General features: G+C 34.3%; 1 long non-coding RNA gene across 2 annotated transcripts; it reads right to left on the bottom strand.

Moving 5' to 3' along the window:
* Positions 1 to 1,892: 1,892 nt before the first annotated feature.
* On the bottom strand, positions 1,893 to 16,601 carry LOC130830190 (uncharacterized). Of its 2 annotated transcripts, XR_009047748.1 has the most exons (4): positions 16,480 to 16,601; positions 15,038 to 15,125; positions 4,274 to 4,619; positions 1,893 to 4,178 (listed from the first exon to the last, which is right to left on the bottom strand). It is a non-coding gene; the product is annotated as an uncharacterized LOC130830190 (long non-coding RNA). The 2 variants fall into 2 exon arrangements; XR_009047747.1 differs by having other exon boundaries at positions 1,893 to 4,619.
* Between the last annotated feature and the right edge of the window lie 909 nt (positions 16,602 to 17,510).

A 17,510-nucleotide genomic window follows, 5' to 3' on the forward strand; every position in this document is an offset into this window, starting at 1 on the left:
CACCAAACCATCTTCACAATCCAGGCTTATTCTTGTTTACAGAGGTACATTTGTTGAAATGACATTAAAATATACCTACGAACCTCACAAATTCTATCATGGAGGCTTGTCTATAAGAATAATTAGCTATTAGTGAGCCCTGCCTGCGAGACTATATTTATTTATATTACTTAGGAAACATTTAATTCACACTGAAATTGTTTGTGTTGTGACAAGTTGGTAATTCCAAACCAAGAAGACAGAAAAATATCTATGTTAATGACGTTCACAAAGAAAGTATTCTTCTGTTCCATAGAAATATCCTAAGAGTCATTTTCTTAGTTTGCAAATGATGAAAATCAAACAGTTGTGACTTTGGAAATAATTCATACAGATATGTCATTTAATTTTTTTAATTTATCAGTAAGAAACTTAGGAAACATTATTATTTAATATTTGCTTTGCTAAAATAGTAACTGAACTAAATAATACTCCTCTAATGAAAATTATAATAACAGTGTAAAAATAAATCCTGAAGTCTATTCTGCAAAATGAAGAGTCAAAAGAAAGGATATGTGATTTCAATAAACATGCTCAGACTGCAATGCTATTAATGACATGATTAATATAGTTCTTTTTATACTTTATATCAGGTGGATAAAATGATTTGTACAATTGATGAAGTCTTAAAAACATGAATATTGAAGATGTGCTTTATCAAAAGAGATATTATACCATTAAACATTAGATGCTGCATGTGTAGGAAGAGAGATCCTATGAATAAAATAACCGTCATTTTAGCTCGTAATACATTCAAAGAGTATTTCTTAAGTATTTTTAACTGTTAGGGAGAGATAAATCAAATTCAGATATAAAAATTTTTAACAACCAGAAACAATATGTAATTTAGGATTAGGGCACAGAATGATTTCGCTGTAAGATGTAAGAGTTTGATATCTTGTCTATTCCACAATAACGAAGAAATCATAAAATGGTCTTTTAAATCATTTGTATGATTTTATAGTGATGGAGTTTTCAGATTATATTTTGCCAAATACAAGTATAATTGTATAGTAACAGATCATTAATTTGAATGAAAATATTACATTTCTACAAGAGATGTTGTTACATGTCAGTTCTTATCTATCAGTCTTGTAATGATTTTGTTATATTAAAAACTTTAGCCAATTAAGTAATTGGTATAATACACTTGGAATAAAAAAAATTTGAGTAATCATTAGGTTAAATTAAAGGGGAAGCTGAATCTAATAACTAAAAACTGATAATACACCTTTATATAAAGAGTTCATAAAAAATTCTTCAAAAAATGTGAACTTTGATCATGTCACAAATAAAATCTCAATGCACTTCTCAAAGAAGAAATTTTAGTTTCCATTCTTTAATTAAATCATCAGTTAGTTAAAAAAACACTTCAACGAGTTGAAAATAAACACAGAAAAGGAACAAAGCAAAGTAAATCTCTGCTAGAAAGTACCGTATAAAATAGAAAACTATGATGACTGATTATTTAGCAGCCAACATCGTGGTAAAATGTATATGATCGTTGATGCCTTAGAGGGCCGGGACGGGGAGGGTGGGGGGGAGTTGTGGGGGGGAGGGGATGTGGGGATGTGTGTATGAATGCAGCTGATTGACTCTGATGTACCTCATGAGCTGGTACAAGAGTGTAAAGTAATTGTATTCCAATAAAGAGCTTAAGAAACTAATTCATTAATTAATTAATTTTAAAAAATTTATAAGATGTGTCCAAAACTCTATTCGGAGGTACAGGCATAGTTTTGAATATTTTCATATTTATAAGTAGAGAAGGAAAATAAGTTAAATAAGTATTCACATTAATAGGCCATACAAAGAACAACAAGGTATACCAAAAAGAGGAAAGAAATTCCAACACAATTGAGGCAAAAAATAATTGCCCAAAAAAAGTAGAATTAACGTTTTTAAAAGATTTTTTTGGACAAACATGGAATATATAAAAACTCTTCCAGTCAAATCTTAATTTATATCCATCATGAAATACTAATTTCTAAGATACATTATAGTTTTTCAAATATTCTCAGCTCCGCTCCTAGCCAACAACCAGCAGAAACAACTAAGTAAATGGTGCCATTTTGGAAGTAATTTTTCCAGTTAAGTTGCTTTGTATGATGCATGTTGAAGCAGAAAAAGCTATTCCCATCAAGCTCTACCTGAATCACAGAAGTGCAAGAAAAAAATAGCTGCTGTTTTTGAAGTCACTGAATTTTGTGGAGTTTTATAGTAATAGATCTTCACTAAAATAATTCCTTTGGAATCACTTTGCAAATTTCTTTTATGCTTTTACATACCTTCCTTCTTTCAATTGGTTCTCAATTTTGATCCTCAAATTCAATAATTATTGAAGTAGTACATAAAATAACTAAAAACATTTAAAACACTCCAATAGTAGGGAAATATTTAAACTTATTGTTCATGTATTTTTTTATGTATGCTCAGGCCGCTCAGGATGGCTGTTCTCTTGCTCGCTGTACATCCTCTGCTCGATCAGTCCCTGCTTCACCTACATCCTCCTCACATGACTATCCAATCCTGTTAATCACTGGGCTTAATCAGTAACTGCCTACGTGCTTGCCCTCTGCTCCAGCCACTTGTTTCCCTGGTAACTGATAAGCCAACATGAGGTCAAGCAGCTCTATAAATGGTACCCTCTTTCTCCCCCAAGTAAGATTGCTGCCGTGTCCTGCCTGGCTATCTATCATACATGATGGGGTGTTGCTCTAGAGGACCTTTTCCTTCAGACAGGTAGGATCCCTATCCAATAAACCGTTGATGTCTCTGTCACTGTCTCCCATCTCCAGCCTGGGTTTACAGGTCTGCGGGGTGCAGCCCAACAATTTACAAGCATTAAAATGTTTACAAAGATATTTGATAACACAGAAAAGAGGCTTATGACTTAATATTAAATGAAAACAATTAAATGAAAACAAAATGATAAAAATCTTTTTTTTTCTTTCTTTCTTGGCCACTCCATGGTCTAGCCAATAACCACCTAACTCCAAAATTTCTCCTACTCTTCTTCTGCACCCAATCAGCTGAACATGAGTGGAGAAAACAACAGCCCTGATTGTCCTCACCTGAGGTTCATGAACAATAGCTTTGATCCTTCCAGACCTATCCCTTCCCATCTCTACTCCATTCCCTCAGTCCTCAGAAGGGATCATTGCAGGCAATCACTAATCGTGACTAACTGCCTGTCCTCACCTGCCCTCACACATTCTGCCCGTCTGCCTATTCTAGAACTCACCTTCTCCTAGATCTGACTAAAGGATGTCACATTTCCTTTCTTTCTCATGAGCATCACAATTCCCCCCTCTTTCTTACACCACCACATTTTTGCTCCCCTTTAGCTAATTTAAATTATTATTCAAACTATATACCATTTTTTCTCATTTTAAAAGAAAAAGCAAATCTTATTTTGAACCCCTTCCCCATCTTCTCCTGAAGTACCACTTACTTTTTTTTTTTCTAACTCTCCTTTCAGCAGAACTCCAGGAAAGAGTGGCCTTTACACACTAATTCTTCTCACATTCTCCCTTCATTCCCTGGGGCCAAGTTTTCCTCCCTAATACTCCATGGAAACTATTCTCATCAAAATCACTGACTTCCTCCTCATCTTCAATCCAATAGTCACTTCCTACTTATTCTCATACCTGCCGTATCAACACTATTTAACAGAGCTGAAACGCTCTTTCTAGGTTAAACTTCTTTTGTTTGGCTTCCAGACACCCCATTCCCTTGCTCTTCCTCCTCCCTCACTGGTTGTACCTTCTCTGTCACACTTCCTGGTTCTTCTTTTCTCCTCATCCTCTTAAGTGCTTCAGGGATTTGTCCTTGGCCTCCTCTCTTCACTAACCATTGTAACATCTTTGTTGCTTTACCTGGCCTTATGGTTTTAAATGCCTTCTATTCACAAATGTTATATATATGGACCAGATTTCTCTTCTGATCTGCACAACTCTACATCCAATTCCCTGGTCAACTTTTCCATCTTAGTGTTTAAGACACATCTCAAACTTAGCATGTCCAAAGCTGGATTTCTGGGCTTCTCTCCATCAACAAGCTTCTGCATCTCAGCATACAGGGTCATGGGTGGCATATTCTGTTGCTCCAGCACATTGTAGCTGTTTGATGCATATTTGCTAAGTTGAAGAATAAATACATACATGAATCAAATTTTCTGGCACAAATACATGTAAACAAATAACAAATGAAAATGCAATACATCAATAAGTACCTGAATAGTAGTGACCTATAGTGGTGGAGGGATTACAAATGCTACTATTTGCTTTATTTATTTAAATTTTCCATAATTGTTATGTGCTGGGATACATTTCTTTTTCTTTATATGCACATTGTATTAGTTTGCCAGGGCTGCCACAACAAAATACCAGACAGCAGAGCTTTATTTTTACATAGTTCTGCAGGCTGGAAGTCCAATACTGAGGTGTCAGCAGATTTGGCTTCTCCTGAGGCTTTTCTCCTTGGCTTGCAGGTGGCCACCATCCTGCCATGTCTTCACATGAGCTTTCCTGTGTGCAGGCATCCCTGGTATCTCTTTTAAGTGTCCAAATTTCCTCTTCCTGTAAGGGCACAGTCATACTGGATTAGGACCAGCCCTAAAAGCCCCATTTTAACTTAATCTCCTCTTTAAAGGCCCTATCTCCAAATGCAGTAAGATCCTGAGTACTGCAAGTTAGAACTTCAACTTATGAATTTTGGAGGACATGGATGTACAGATTTGACAAACTTCTGTAGACATTTGTCCTTCGTTACTCTAATCCTTATATTATTTAGTTATGATAATAGTCCTATGAAGGATGTATCATCTATTTATTTATGAAGATTCCAAGGCTGAGATAAAGGTTAACTTATCTAGAGGAACTAAAAAAGATGACAAGTTTAGAATCCAGGTTTTGAACCATGTCTTTCTTCTGATTCAAAGGCCAAGTTTTTCCCACTATATCAGTGGCTTATCCTAAATTGATTGATTCTCGGTTGTTGGTCAACTCACTTGCCAGATAAACCTTTCAAAAAACTATGTTTTTCATAGATTTTTTTTAAATTTTTGTTTGCTTTTTAATTGTCTCCATCTGCCAAGCTGTTTTATCAGTTTGTAAATAGATGTAACCTTATAGAATTTCATTTTTGTTTTATTGGAGTGACTGACTTTATACATTTTGAACTTTTCAATGATTATCAAAATAACAATCAATTAAGCTTTCTTACAACTTTTGCCATTTCTTCACTAGACTCACTGGAGCCAGGATTGGGCCATTTTTGCCTATGTAGCCAATTTGGATGATGGAAAAATGAGATTAAGATTGTCAGGAATTCCTGGAAAATGAGAATAACTCATACAGGTTTACTGAAGATAAGGCTGAACAAGGCATAGAGTTTTGGGTTCCTTTGCCCTATCTTTATCATTGCTATGTTCTCGTATTTGTCCACACTCCTAGTGTAGACTAATTAATACATGGAATGAATAGTATGGCTTTTTTTTTAAGGGTTTATTTGGGGGATAAAAATAGGATTAAGAATTAGATCACTGTTTTTTCTTAGTAGGTTGTAAAAGAAGCACTGATTTTCAAAACAACATTGATTTCAACAAATAAATGTTGTCATCTCAACTGACTCATTTAGTGGAAAGTTATTTTACATGCCAATCTGTGGCCTAATCTAAATGGGTGCTCTGTAAAAGTACAGATTTTGAACTTTTCTTTTCATGCTATTAAGCCTTTTTCCTTCCCTGTGAGATGATCCACTGAGTACAGTGATCTTCAGTGGATCTCTTCAGAGACACTTTTTACCATGAAAATAGAAGTCTCTCTGATAAATGCTTTACCAGCAAGTTGCTTAAAGTTTCCAAACCCTGTGGCAATTTGTAATTTTGATAATATGACTTTACACATCATACAGCCAGGTGCAAACTACCTAAAACAGTGAGAAAGATCCCAACTGACTACTCAGGATAAATATCTCAGTAAAATATTTTTTTCATTTAAATTTTATCATCTATGACTTGCTTATTAAGTATTAATATTACTTTGTTATAAATAATATTCAGTTATTAATGTTAGTTATTATGATCGATATGGGAAGGTAATGTTTATCAGAAAAAATAAACATCAAATCCTTGTATATTTAGACTCAGTAATAATTTTTTAAAGATGTAGGATAGTTATTATTTATGAATTTGATACTTTTTAAAGATAAATGAATCCAAATATTATTTGAGGAAATAAACACCATTCTTCTTAGTTTAAAATAGTTTTATAATTTTATATTTAATTTGAGTCATGAGAAATTTTACATATCAAAATAAGAAAATATATTAATCCTTAATACAATTAAAAATATATGTAATTCTAAAAAGTATAGTTGAATTCCATTTGTGATGTTCAACACTGAATTTGAGATGGACTAAAATTCAGATTTTTCAAAGCCAAATTTTCTATAAGAGAAATTATTTTTGGAGAAGTACAAAAGAGTTTTAATAACACTGACATGCATTAAAATTTTTTTCTGTAAAACATACATTTCAATATTAGTAAAAACACTGATTCTTAAAATTAAAGTATTGAAGCATTTCTTAATATCCTATTCTTTCTATCAACCATCACTGTTAAAATATTTTAAAGACAGTATTTCTTTCATTCACTAGATCTTTCCCCTTAAGAAACAAAAGCAAATCAACTTTTGAAAATGGATGCATAGTGAAACTAGGTTTGCATTTCCCATTTTGTTACACCATGTGGTTTTTAATCAGGTGTATTTAAAAAACAATACTCTGATTGTGATGTTGAAATATGATCAAGCAAATGCAATAACATTTAAACTTTATCAATCTGAGTTCTCAAAGCAAACTAGTAAAAAGCCTTCCAAGTAAAATATTATCTAAAGTAGATACAGTGCCTGAATTCTCTTAATTTTCCCTCAATTGGATGTAAAGGGTGATTAATTGAGGTGCTGGTTATAAAATAATTTGCAAGGTACACAGGTAAATTCAGTCATCTATTTAAGTCCACAAGTACTTTTCTAATATAAAGTAGCCATGGGTACAAACTGTCCCCTGAAACCAAGGCAATTCATTTCCACTTTGAAAGAGTAATGTGTTTGGGGGGAAAAAGTACTAGTACTGCATGATTCTCATTTCTAGAAATTCACATTAAATTCATAACTAGCACCCAAATTTCACCACACATGCCTGCATCATCATCATCACCATCTCCTATTGATACTTATTGAGCAGTATGTATGGAATATTATATACTAGACTTTTATCTATGGCATTGGCATTTCTCAGATTGAAGCCAATTTCACAAATAGGAATTAATACTAGAATTCAGTATGCTTATTATAAAAGTTCCCTCTTGGTCAAAAGACATAGAAAGCTTCCGTGTATATATTCAAACTGTTATGTATTCAAAGAAAAAATAGACTTTCTAACAGGGTATGTAAAAATTCTTTGTATTTCCATTGTATTCAATTTTCTCTTTGAACTAAAATTCTATTAATGAGTGTAATTAAAATGAAATTGGGCAAGTACTCTAATTTATGTGGGTTGCATCTCTGGGCAGAGTTATTCATATAGTTACAATTTTGACTAATTCTAAGGACAAATTTTAAAGCTTCTCAAACTTTGCAAATAATATAATTTTGTGTTAACTATGTAGAAATTTAAAAAATATAAAATGTATTTCTGAGACAAAATTCAAACTTTTATAAAATAATGTGATACTTCTACATGTCCTTTGTAAACGGGACATATACACTTTCAAATTTCTTCAAATCAAGTAAACTAGTGAACCAGATGTTAAACAAAAATCACATGGTTATAACAAAAAAAAAGAGAGTGGGGAATGTAACCCTCACTCTTGTTAGAAGGTATATGTACTCAAAGGCAGGAAAATTATGAACAGCTGTTAGCCACCATGCTTAAATTGGCTGTGAATATCTGAAATAGTTGTCCTTAGTAATAGGAAATTCATGGTCATTTTACACCTTTAGAAAAGCTTTAGTTCCAGCCTATCAAAGCTCATTCTTTCCTGGAGGAAGTTCAGAATTACACAGTTTCCACATCTGTGGAGCATGTTGTGCTTCTCAATCATCTAACTGCACTAAGACCGGCACAATAAAATCACTGTGTCTAGGCATTTTCTCAAACCATGTTTGTTTTCAACAGGAGAGGGGCAGGGAGGGCAGGAGAAACAAAAGCAGACTCCCAGTCACAGGATTAGAGGCCAGTTTTCAGTCTACGTAAAACTGTTAGTGGAACCATGAACAAGAAACTGTCTTTGTTTTTACTTTTTTAACTAGCTTGACCTATTAGAAAAGAGAGTTCTCTGCATTTTCCCTATCATAAAGACCTTCTTACTACTTTTTTTATAGTTATAGCTTCTTTAGATCTTTATTGGAGGGGAATGCTATTCAATGAGTAGCATGAAACACATTTGATTATAAAATACCAACATCAGTCAAGCCTTACCATAAAGAACCTTTTTTAGGTAAAATTGTTACAAGCCTACTTATCTTTTTCTCTTTTGAATGTTTTTGATCTCCAAATGTTAGAAAATAATAAATGATACTTAAGAGATTTTACAGTACTCCTGAGAATAGCTGCCTGAGTATAAAATGTGAAAGTTATTATATAAGAAAACTCATTAAAAGGCATTTAATTTTATGTTTTTAATGAAGTATAGTCAATTTACAATGTTGTATTATCAAAGTATTTGTACAGCAAGTGATTCAGTTATACATATATATACATTCCTCTTTATATTCTTTTCCATTATGGTTTATCACAGAATATTGAATATAGTTCCGTGTGCTATATAGTAGGATCTTGTTTACCCATTCTATATAATAGTTTATATCTGCTAATCCCTAAATCCCAATCCATCTCCACCCCCCTCCCCCCCCACCCCATGGCAACCACAAGTTTGTTTAAAAGACATTTTAAAAGTATTTAAAGATAATCATATATTCTGAGTTTTGGGGATTAAAAAATTTATGAGTTTTCATCCATTTATGATTAAAAAAAAACTAATGAAAACGACAATGCAAAATCTATCTTGAGGTACAAATAAACATCGATTATTCTCCCAAAGTTTTCAGACGCAATAATCTTTTACTTCAGTAGCCACTGAAATTTTCTCTAGAAGACCAAATTCTTCTTTGGTTAATTGGACTTCATGAAGTGGAATGGGCAGGAAGAAACTGAAGGTATATTTGCTATTTTTGACATACCTATCACCAGTTCCACATGCTACTGGATCAGGATATGTTGCCAATTGGATGGACATGACTAACTTACACTTTATAAGACTAAATGAACTTCTGTGGAAAAAAAAAGTGACTTTTGAAAACCAACTACAAAGTCGACAAAAAAGCTTTCCTACCTATCAAAAATTATTCTCCAAACATGTTTTATGAAATATGCCCAGCATCAACTCATTTGTCTTTCATATGAGGTTTTGATGGCATTGGATAAATCAAGCTTAGGAATATTACAGAGAGGAAAACATAAAGAAATTTACAGTGAAGCAAAAACATAACAATGACCACAATTTATGCTTTAAGGCAAGAGAACACAATTCTTATTTAATAAATCACTGGCAAATTGTTATTTATCTAATAGGAATAATTCATCTTTTTTTAGGATCCTGTCTACAGGATAGTCCCTCCCAAAGAGAAGGGGGCAGGAGTGTCTTTTTGATGGGAATCTGATGATATAAAGAAACCTCAAAACAACTTCATTCAAATCAGACTCTGTTCATCTTAAGATTGCCAGTTCCACTGTTTATTATTTCTCTGAGAACTTTGCAGCAAATGAGTTGACTGATGGCAAAAAGAGTAACTTGCAAAACAGGCTGTAGAGAGCAATTCTTTTGCCTTGGCAGGTTTCCTTCTGTGCTAATCCCGTGCAGTTATAGTTAGGGGTCTGTACCCTCTTGACTTCAGACACTGATCTCCAATCCATACACATTTTTATCTCTTCTTTGAGCTCATCAGGTCATTGCTTTTATTATTTCACGCATTAGTAACTGTTTTTGGTTACCCTTAATAGTTTTATATGGCCCAACTTTGACCACTTAGTCTGAGGACCAAACTAGAAAATTTGTTTTCTGAAGGTAGGAATGATATTTTTTTCTCTAAAATTTATCCTTTTATACTAGCACAGGATTGGGCATAAAATGTGTGGGGCTCATAATTCTTATCTGATTGACTGAGTCTTGATTTTGCTTGGCCAATAGGCTCAGATTTTGTGTTTCTCACAATTTCTTCCCTGCCACCTTTCCCCCTGCCAACACACACCCCCTTTGTTTTCCTCTTAGATTTGGGTCTTCATGTTTTCAGCCTTAGATTTATCAGTTCAGCTCTTCTCCCGAGCATCCTGTTGATTGGTTTTGTGGAGTGGATCCCTCAGTCCTTGGTTTCTGTGCCTTAATATCTTAGTCCTCTGCCCAATTTCTTGTCCTACAAAGGCTTTTGCATTTGTTTCCATCTTATTAAGAAAGTATCCAAGATAATCAATGGAAGTAAGTATTATGAAAAATTCAATAGCCTGTAAGTTAAAAAACAAAACAGAATTTGCTCTCCATAGCCTACTTACAGTCGGGGAGGGGCGGGGGGAGGGGGTATGCTGTTTTGATTTGAAAGCCAATCTGGTTCTGGAAACTGTTCAGTTGCTGTAATACGAGTGAAAAGTGCCTGAAATTTTGGAGAAAATGTTTAATGTTTGTAGCTCATTATCAAAATTATTCATATGTTAATTATTCTGTTTTAAACATATTTCTTATGGTCAGACAGTTTAAACAACATCTGTATTAAATTTGCCATTCGATTAAAATGACAAGCTTTAAGACGTTCACTGAGAGAACCAAGGAAATGTTCCATGGTGCCCACTTGTACCACACATTCATAGGGGCAAGAGGTCAACCTATTTGACCTCCGGTCACAAATCTAAATCCTACATCCCACATAGGATGAAATGACCTGCCACACAGATCTGCAACAGTGTTCCAGGTTGCATATGTCAGCCACTTATTGCGTTCAACTGGCCACACAGACCTGTTAGGCAACACAACCTTCTACATAGACTTTCAAGAAAGCAATTGTTAGATTCTATGGATGCTATTACCTTGTTCAATGGAAAAGGGCTTCTTTTTCCTGCAACGCCACTGTTTGAATAACTCTTTATCTTAGTTTGTACACTCTGCTGTAACAAAATACTACCATAAACCAGGTAGCTTATAAACAACAAATTTATTTTTCTCAGTTCTGGAGGCTGAGAAGTACAAAATAATGTGCTGGCAGATTTGGTGTCTGTTGTCTAGATGGCCATCCTTTTGAATTAATCTCACATGACAGAAGGGGTTAGGGATCTCTTTGGGACCTCTTCTATAACAGCACTCCCATTAATAAGGCTCTGCTCTAGTGATCTAATCACTTCCCCAAGGTACCACCGCCAAACATTATTACATTGGGGATTAGGTTTCAAATATGAGTTTGGGGAGGACACACAGATTCAGTCTATAGAGCACTGTTTAATTTCTTTCATAAACTATTAAGTGTTTGCCTAACATGTAGCAGGTACTGCACTAGATGCTATGGATTTAAAAGAGAATAAGATACCATTTCTGTCCTCCAAATCTCACAGATTGGTAAGCAAGACACACACACAAAGTATTCATTTTCAGGGTAACAGAGGTATTTCTCTAATAGAGTCCTTCTATTAGTGTATAGATCTATTTAGTGTTAGTGGAATTATTTTCAGTAACAGAAGGAAATCCAGAGTTGGCTCATAAGCTGGCCATGCATGGAGAGTGATCTTTTCAGTGGACCAGAAATGACCCTATAGGGTTTCCAGTTTATTCTGACCATGATCACAAAACACTGATGTATAAAACCAATATATATAAATTCATTAATTCACATTAAGAAATATAATTACAGGAAGATTAGACTTTCATATTCACTTTCCAAGCATATGCTCTCCCTTTAGGCAATCTGTATTAAAAGCCAAATTATTAGGATATTGCTTTGTGAGCAGAGTTTCACAGTAAGGGACTATTACTGTTTGATCCTCTTCTTTATGAGTATATTTTGTCCCTTTCCACAAAGCCTGGTAAAACAAGATGCTGCTGTAATTCTAGCAGGATGTCTTGCATAGGACCTCTATTTCTTGGCACACAATCCCAAGCAGTATGTTTATTGGCTCAATATTCAATCATGTCCAAGAAACCACTGGGACTAAATTTAACCAAGAGTCACAAATTATATGCCAGCTACTTTTCCTACATTGTTCTTAGCTGAAACATAGCTCTTCCTTGAATTACCACTGTCTGCATCTTTCAGTTTTGAACTCACTTTCTTGATGGTCAGGAAGTAGGATTTTGTCTTGTTTCTCTCTCTTGCAGTTCCATGATGATTAGTATATAGCTTTTTTAAATCGAATGTTTTTCTTCTCTTAAGATTCACAGCATTATGTTCAGTTATCTTTTGGCTTTCCTTTGTCTTCTCTCTTCCTAATTACTAGTTCAATCCTCCTTGTTCACTGAAAAATTTGGCAGGGAGTGAATCACATTCCTTTTCACTCAAATTCCTCACTATTCTCACTCTGAACTAATATCAACAATTCTATTAATGTGGAATTTCCATAGCCCAGAGGTTATTCTGACTCCTCATTGCGACTGTATATATTTCTGTAGCAATGCATTACACATTAATGCTGAAGTTTAAATCTTTTAGGGAAATCTTATCTTCATGATCTCCAGGTTCTTAGAGTCATTCCTCAATCTCCTCTATGTTCTGCCTGTAGGTATCAGCTAAAGTGGTGGCAGAAAGTGAGTGTCAAGTTTTTTGGGGAGAGGAGTAGTAGAAGAGGTAATGAAAGCTAAATCAGAATTGTCTTAAAAGATCCGTAGGAGTTCACCACGCTGGCCAGATGGCAAAAGCCTACCTAGGGGGAGCTATATCAACAAAGACCTGAAGTCACAAAGTAGCATGATGAAGTACGTATGAAGAAATGGTTAGAAATAAGACTGGACATATAACCAAGTTTCCTGATCACTGTCTTCATACTTGATTTCATCCACTAACATGTATATGTAAAATAAGCCTTTGATATGACCTTTATAAGGAATCAATTTGTAACCTTCTTATACTTCATCTGAGTTTCCGAACTTTATTTCATTCTGTCCATTAAAATATCCATGTTTTTTTTCCTGCCACTCAGTCAACACAACTGCCACCCGCAGGCAAGTGTTGGGCTAGAATAAGGCAGTTGCCAGATAATGGAGAGCCTGGTGTATGCGGATTTTTGCTTTATTATTTTGGCCAAGAGGAAATCATTGAAGTGATTAAAAATCCATTTTTAAGGGGATCTGGGGAGCTTGAGTGACTGAATAGATGGTGCTAACAATAGCTTCACCATACTTCATTAATAACATAAAAAAACATAGTTAACTTTAACCCTAGGTGATTCTTATTGTAAGTTAAACAATTCCTTTAAGATAAAGCTATTCTGAAAGAATAAACAATTAAGGATAAGAGAAAACTACCTTGGTAGACTTTTGTCATCCAAACAGCTGACAAGAGAAAATAAACCGTTTTCAGTTGAAAGGGACTTCTGAAAGAAAGTTTAGCCTTCTTCAGCTGATGTTTTGACATATATGCCTATTTTTTTAATGTACTTGAATACTATATCCTATTAAGGAGTTTGTATCAAAAATGTGAGACTTTTCCTCTAGTTTCTGACGAGTTGCCTAGGGATTAATTCTCATCTTTAGTATCTGATCTGTTTCTTGACTATGGACCTATAGGGATTGACTTGTTCATGATTCGACAGATATAAAAAATGATCCATATGTTACCTAAACAAGAAGGATTTATGATTTTTCCTACTAGGAAGCTTGGTAGAGGACATTTGCTGAATCATGGATGGTCAGTCTGTTATACAGGCCTCTCTAAGTAATCATTTCTTTGACACTGATAAATAGTTCTCCTGGGCTCTGCCCAGCCTTAGAGAAATCAGACTCAGATTTACTGTTGAAGTGACCAACTGCCTTGCAGACACAGTTTTTTTTCTGGTATCAGTTTTATAGTTTCTATAAAATAAGGGCAACTACTCCATTTGGTCCCTGGCCATCTGCTCAACTGAGCATGTTTTAACACAATCAACTGAAGCGCAGTAATTGGAACGATGAAATGATGATTGTATTTCATTCAAAAAAAAAAAGACAAAATTTTTAAAGACTTCAATATATTGATGTATGGGAAGCATTTAATGGATTGGACTTCATAATGTCTGTAGCTTTATCTAGCTCTCAAATTCTATGACATGAAGTGTGTTTTAACAATCTTTATAAAAAATGACTCATGTGAATGTGAAATAGAGACTCATCCAGGAAGAATGGAAGGGAGGCTCAAGAGAGAGGAGATATGGGGATATATGTATACATATAGCTGGTTAACTTTGTTATACAGTAGAAACTAACACAACATTGTACAGCAATTATACTCCAATAAAGATCTGAAAATAAATAAATACATAAATAAATAGTCATATGATCCAGTTACTCACAAACCTATGGACCTCAAAGTGCTGAAGGAATTTGGAAATATTGCAATGAGTCTGAGAACTCTTTTTATACATGCTCCTCAGGCATTGTTCACAGAGGAAGGAGAATATCTCTGGTATATAGAGGTGTTTTGTTATTTTTTTTTTACAAATCTATGAAGATTCTTTTTATTATTAATAAATTCACTTAAAAGCTTTCAGAAATAAATTTAGTAGCTTTCCTATCTATAAGCACAATCAAAATTTTATGAAAAAAGGTAAAGGGAAATCCAGGAATATTTCAACACAAAGCATGATAGAACAATATAGGATATATACAATTAAAACTTTGAAATCTATTATAGAACAGAAGATTACTAGAGAGAGAAAATATATTTTATTCTAGAATAGAAAAATACTGAAATTTGTCAGCTTTACCTAAGTTAATCTGTTGGTGCTATGCAATCAATCCTGGTCAAAATCTTAAAGTATTACTTTAACGTGAAAAAATGACTCTAAAGGACATCTGTAGGAATAAACATAAGGAAACAGGAAAACAATAGAAAAAAATAAAGACATACTTTACTAACAGTAATCGTACTATAATGTTTCATAAATTAAAAAATGGTGTGGGCATAGATCAATAAATAGTTCCTTGATCTAAATGGACTAGATTAGACTTAAGTATAATGGAACTTTAATGCCTTACAAATGTCATTTAAAATTAGTAAAGACTAATTGGATCATTGCATAGTGTTAAAAATAAGTATGGATATCTCTTTACTATTTAAACAAAGTAAGTAATAGATTTAAATGTACAGTATGAAATCATGTAATTACCTGTAAAATTCTGGGTATATAATCTATAATCTTGGTGTAGAGAAGGCCTCTTAACCACAAATTAAACATAAAATAAGAATACATTTAACATTTTCATGCCCCCAACATAAGGTAGAAATTCTGTAAGCCTACATTTGTAACACATAGGTTAAAAGAGTAATATCAAATATATATTAAACATTATAAATCAATATAAAAATGTGTTGGTAATTTCTCTCAATAGTAAGGAAAGAATAGGATCATTTCCATTCTCTGTTTCTTGAAATACCCTCACATTCCCATGGACATGTGATGTTTGGCTAGGAGCACATTGGGGTTAGAGCAGCCTCTTTTATTTGACTCCAGTGGGCATGGGAGCATAGCTTCTTTACATATTTTCCCCACTACAGTTAAGAAATAATAAAGTTCTTGAAATTTAATGTCATGCTCTCATCTTTTTTTCTATTTCTGTGTGTTGAGACACCCCTAATTGCTCTACTTGGTATGGACTCGGACCCCAAGTCTGCCATAAACATGAGAGGATATATTTGTGTGGAAATGCTGAGCTACCTCACTGTCAGGTTTTTACTCTTCTGGGTCATTGTGACCCAAGCTTTTATAGTACAAGAGCTGGAGAGCCAGGCAGCAATTAGAAACGGACATCAACATCGATTGGTGATCAAGCAGAGGTTGAATGCAACTGCAGTACAGAAGCCATATAAATCTCCTCGGTTAGTCAGCTTGTGCTTGCCCACCTAAGCCTAAGGAGGTTGATATGTGCTCTCTTGTCTTTTGACCCAGCACAGTAGATATGATTTTTCTGTAGGAGCTGCTTTAGAGGTACATTTGATATTAGAAATCTAGAAAAAAAATTTTCAAATTTTTGAAGCATCTCAAAGTCCTTAGGGCAGCCTGATATAATTATTAGCATTAATATTTGACCATGGCCTGATTTATTATCTACCCTAGAGCATAAAAATGGCATGTATGTTCTTTGCTAGATTAGAGATTGGATACTATAATTCAATACCGTATCAAATATAGCAAAAAAAAGACATTACCCAACTTTTCTGCCGCCTCTCTCTCAGGGATATTTTCCATGCAGATGGGTTTATGTATCATGACATCAGGTAGATAAAAACTGAAAGAGAAAAACTGGTTAATAAGTTATTTTGTGTCTACACTGCCAAATATCTCACCAGCCTACTTCGCCAAACTTGCTGACTCTTTCCTTACCAGATTAAACTGTCTGCTCATCTGCTTGTGATTAGTGTCTTAAAGACACAGACAACTTATTTCTCCACTAGAGTGAGCGAGCATTAGCCTGCTCAAAAAACAAAGCTAACCAGCTAAGAAAACATCACATGCAAACACTTTGAAGTTCATTGCTTTGACTTCCATGAAGTGTTTAAGTGAATGTGAAGAACTTAAAGCTAAAATAGTCACGCTGACGTTGTACTTCTCCCAAGTCAGTTCACAGCAGGGGAAAAGACCTCTGCTTAATGCAGGGCAATTCTTTTCTTTTTTTTTTTAATTAATAAATATGCATAACACTTAATAATAGGCAAGTATCCTTATAAGGACTTTACATTTAATTTTCTTAGTGGCCAGTCTTAGTGAGTTTGGGCTGTTATAACAATAATATAGCCTGGGTAGCTTAAATAACAGACATTTATTTCTCACAGTTCAGCTGGGAGTTCAAGGCCAGGGTGTCAGCCTGGTCAGGGTCTGATTGGAATTTTCTTCCTGGTTTTCTCACATAGAAAACCAAGAAAGAGATCTGTCTCATCAAGAAAGGACTTAATCTCATCATGAGGGTCTCATCCTTCTCATCCTCAGGAACTAATCGAACCCTAATTACTTCCCAAGGGCCCCACTTCCAAATATCAGACATTGGGGATTAGGGTTTCAACCACAAATTTTGAAGGGACATAAACATTTAGACAATAGCACAGCCTGTAAAGAAGATTCTATTCATATTATTGTATAGGTGAGTAAATTGAGGAATGGAGAGATTAAGTGCCTTTCCCAAAGTAACACAGCTTCTTATGGGAAGAATCATGATTTAAATCCCAAACAGTCTGACTTCAGT

This window comes from Hippopotamus amphibius, chromosome 10, assembly GCF_030028045.1.
Source record: "Hippopotamus amphibius kiboko isolate mHipAmp2 chromosome 10, mHipAmp2.hap2, whole genome shotgun sequence".
Classification (NCBI taxonomy): Eukaryota; Metazoa; Chordata; class Mammalia; order Artiodactyla; family Hippopotamidae; genus Hippopotamus; species Hippopotamus amphibius.